Source organism: Biomphalaria glabrata, chromosome 7 (assembly GCF_947242115.1).
Source record: "Biomphalaria glabrata chromosome 7, xgBioGlab47.1, whole genome shotgun sequence".
In the NCBI taxonomy this organism is placed as follows: Eukaryota; Metazoa; Mollusca; class Gastropoda; family Planorbidae; genus Biomphalaria; species Biomphalaria glabrata.
In genome coordinates this window covers 34,450,480-34,455,009 of record NC_074717.1, presented here as the reverse complement: position 1 = coordinate 34,455,009, position 4,530 = coordinate 34,450,480, and the positions used below count along the sequence as shown (strand labels likewise).

The following is a 4,530-nucleotide window of genomic DNA, read 5'->3' as shown; positions in this document are numbered from 1 at the left end:
GATAACATGGGACAACCGATCACACATAGTCAGATTGAACAGCCAGAATCAGATGCGACATCCAGCTATGCATTGAAACAAAAGGAGGACCATACATTGGTTAAGCTTTTTGAATTGGCTGAGCGTCCCACCAGTAAATTTCAAGTGAAAAATGGGCTTCTCATGAGACAAGATAACAAAGAGAAACTACAGCTAGTCGTTTCTGCCGCCGACAGAAACAGAATTTTAGAGTTAGGTCATGACTCACCTTTTGCGGGTCATATGGGGACAGCACGAACAAGAAAAATAATTCTTCATAACTTTTACTGGCCAGGAATATTTAAAGATGTGAACAAATATTGTTCAGCGTGCAGTACTAGTGCCAGTACAAAGCCCAGAAATCGTTATACAAAAGCCCCATTACAGGTCACAGATCTGCAAGACAGACCATTTCAGAAAGTGGCCGTAGACATTGTGGGTCCCATAAACCCTATGTCTAAAAGAGGATACAGATACATCCTTTCGATGGTTGGCCAGAGGCCGTGCCATTAAAGACAATAACTGCAGAAAATGTAACTCATGAATTGTTCAACATTTGCTCTCGCTTAGGATTCCCTGAAGAAATTCTAAGTGATCAAGGGACTCAGTTTACTTCCGAGTTAACATCAGTTTTTGAAGCATGACTCTAGATAGTAGGCCTCATGGGATAAACTCTAGTTTGACCGTTATAATTTTTCAAAATGAAAAATTAATGAAGGAATTCTATGAAATGAACTGTGAAGTATGCAATAACTAAGCCAAAACTGAGGTGCAGAACGTCAAACATATTGAGAACCGCATCCCAACGGCTATTTATCTCATAGAACAATCCATGCGTGACGCTTAACTTGATTGGACATGATTGGGTGATTGCGAGCTTTTATGTGTTTCAATGTATATGTGCATTACTTTATTGGAATATCAATTATCTAAAGCAAAAGAATGACAAAATCATTCGACTATTATATGTCATGTGACACAGAAATGCTACCTATAAAAAGATTTACCATAATATAGAACTGCCCAGATTTGATCTTGCGGTGTTCACAGATATTTCCTTACTTATTATTAGCAGATTAACATCCTTTCCTGGCAGGTTAGTCTAGTTTAGAAGCAGAAGTAGATGTAGCTATTGTTTTTTTTTTTAGAATTTGTATAAACTTATCTTATCTTATCTGGCCATAAGCTAAAGTAGAGAATTATATATTATGATAAATTGAAATAGTACACGATACTAGGTGCGTCTTTCTCTTTATATAAAGCAAGGACCTGATTGACTCATCACTATTTTTACAGCTTAGGTGTGATACTATGGAGTTTTAACTATTTTTTTAAAATATGTACTTTAAGTAACTAACATACTTTCGTTTTATTTCAAACTAAATACATAAACATTATAGTAAACTTTTTTGTTTTAGTTTCTGCTATTAATTCACAAACTCTTCATAGTCTAAAAAAGCTGATAAAAGGGTGGAATAGAGTACGACGAGATAACCAAAAAAAAAATGAAAATTCACATTTTGGTAACTACGTTGATAGAGAGTCACTCGGGGGCTCTCTACTGGTTAATTTGTTAATATTTACTTCACAATGTGGAGGCGGGTTCAAATCCTGGTGAATACTGGAATTTTTTATTTGAGATCTTTAGGTGCTCCGAGTCAACCCAGCTCTAATGGGTACCTGACATTAGTTGGGGAAAAATAAAGATGGTCACATGATACCCTAGTTAACCGTGGGCCACAGAATAAGACGATCTTTACATCATATGCCCCGGTTCGGAAGCCAAGCGCTTTACCGCTCCGTCACCGCAACTCTTTTTCTCAATAGTAGTAGAAAGCAAATGCTCACCATTATCACTGTTGTTTTCTGCAGATAAATATGGCTGACTTAGGCATTAAAGCCTCCCATCCATAGGCGTATTGAGCAAAAGATGCGCCAAGGGCAAGGTACATTATTGGCATCCCCCCCCCCCATTTTCCATGAACGTCACATAGAAATATAGATTGCATGTGGCGTCCACCTTCTGCTCCAATCAGTTGAATGTAATAAAAGAAACAGAAGAACCTATTGTATATCATCCATCATTGTTTAACCTAGAGAGGAATATATCGAGGTACTTTGAATCATAAAATCATTACGAATGACGTCACACAGAAAAAATCTCTTTTACGTCACAAGGCTTAGGTAGACTAAAAAATGTCTTTGTATTAATGAGAAAATTAAGAGGCCTAATAAACATGTGCGCAATAGTTCTTATAACATATGCCCCACTGTGTCCAATAGCAGCAAATGAAATTACAACTAACATATTTCTCATAGAAACCATTAACAGAGCGAGGATTGAGGTATTATTTAAAATACCTCTATTCAAGTCGCACGTTCGGAATGAGCAAAACCTTCTGGATAAAGCCTAAAATCATGTGTGGACACGATTTTCGAAAAACGGCTCTAAGGATTTTCCTAGGAATTTGAAAGTTGATGTATATCGTTGAGAAAAGAATTACTAGCCCGTTGGCCTCATTGGGGAAATTCTAGCTTGACTGTTATAATTTTTCTAATTATAAAAATATAAAAAGAAAATAATTTAAATTTGTTTAGAGGACTCGAAAATCGTTATCTTGATCAGATTACATCTTAGGGTATTTCAGTATGTAAGCCCTCTTCATTAAGGTGTTCCGTAATGTTCCGTAACATCTTCTGAATCTAGATTTATAGGCTTATCATTAGAATATTTTAAAAGTCTAGTAGATTAATATGCCGGAAGATAATGGATGCATCCAGATGAGTCACTGGCTTTGGTTTCGACTTGAGACAGGGCAGAATCTGGTGTGACTAATCAAGCCAATTCTAGAGCGGCAGAGTTCTTGTATGTATATGCATCTGTTTTAGGGCTAGCTGTCAGGGCAGCTTTCTGTTTCTTTTTCTAAACTTAGGCTACTTCATTTCTTTTGCTCTCAACGAGAGTCTTGGGTCTTGGGCTATCTCCTTCCACATTTGGGTCTGACTCCCCCCACAAGCTCAGCATATAGAATGTTCCATTTTTCTTAAATCTAACATTCGTTAGTTATTAAGAGCCCAATACTCGTTCTATAAACTGTATCAAGAAGGAATTAATTGTAATTTAAAAAAATTATTTTTTATATATTTTTCTTTTTTTATTTCAGGTAATAATTGCTAATGCAAAGATGATTGCCAAGATTATGTATTTGTCATCACTGCTGACTATCCTGGGTCTGCTTTGTCCCGTGTCAGGAGACTATTATAGTGTTTTAACCGCTGTGAGTTACACTTGCCAGAATCAGGTCTCAGTTTGTATAGCCAATAGCGCAGATGTACAAACATTAGTCTACAACCAAAAATATTGTGAGGCCTTGGAATATTCTTCCCTTTCATTTGACTCCAAGACATGTCTAGTCAAAAACGGCGGTTGTCTAGATTCTGAGTACACATATATGGATAAGAAAGCCTGTAGTACTCAAGGTGCAATAGGAGTGGTCACCGTTACATTGCAGTGTCAGAAAATGGCAGAAAAGTGTTTGGCTAATTCACCCGAAGCTCTTAAGCTTTTCCTTAAGAAACAATATTGTGCTGCTCTCCTGTATAATACTTCACCGTATGATTCCAAGGCTTGTTTATTAGAAAATGGTGGATGCACTGAGAGCGAATACATCAATGTCAAGGATTCTGTCTGTAGTGCAACGTCAGTGATGGCAGGAATGACAACTCTATTTTTTTGTATTCTAGTTTACATGCTAAACTAAATCCTGATATAGCAAATTGAGAGATGCCTCCCAATCAGCTACTATATTTAAATAATGCTTCTAAGCCATATTTTAATATCCTGTTAATAAAACTTTTAATAAATAAAATGCGTCTCTAAAATTACAATTGAAAAGAACTTAGTTTTATAATTATAAAGTAATTATAGAGCAATAAAAAATTGATTTTTTTATCAGGTATATCTATACAATTGTTCAAAAAATACGAATTCCTATTTAACTTTGAGCTCCCCCCTTTTCACCTTTCCTTTTTGGCACAATGTTTATTCTGTAAATTGTTTTGCCGAAGAGAAACATAAACACGTTCTTTTAGCCAGTTGTAAAAAAACAACAACAACAAAAAAATACGCTGTCTATTTGTAGATTCCTATATGTTAATTGTTCTTTTTTTTTCTGTGGCCTGTCTGTTAATCTGTCACGTTTAGAACTAAAAATTAAAAAGTGCTTTTAAAGATCCAAATTAATCGCTTTTGGCTTGTTTCTTTTGCTTTGTTTGACATGTTTTGGATGCTCCTTAGGAGTTGAAGACAATCTACGTCCTAGTCCAAACCTCCTGCGGGATGATGGGGCATGGCAATTGGAAGGGTATGAACCCGTGACCATTAGAAGACCAATCGACTGTTCAGCGCGCATACCACACCACCAGGCAATCATCATGTCCGTGCTTAATATGTACAAGGGTTACTTATGGGTTTAAAAAATATTTTTTTTCTGTTGTCAAATCTAAATAATA

At 36.1% G+C, this 4,530-nt stretch overlaps 1 long non-coding RNA gene across 1 annotated transcript; it reads left to right on the top strand.

The window, feature by feature from the left end:
* Positions 1 to 760: 760 nt before the first annotated feature.
* On the top strand, positions 761 to 4,257 carry LOC106062745 (uncharacterized). The gene is made up of 2 exons (XR_001216868.2): positions 761 to 1,114; positions 3,183 to 4,257. It is a non-coding gene; the product is annotated as an uncharacterized LOC106062745 (long non-coding RNA).
* The last annotated feature ends 273 nt before the right edge of the window (positions 4,258 to 4,530 follow it).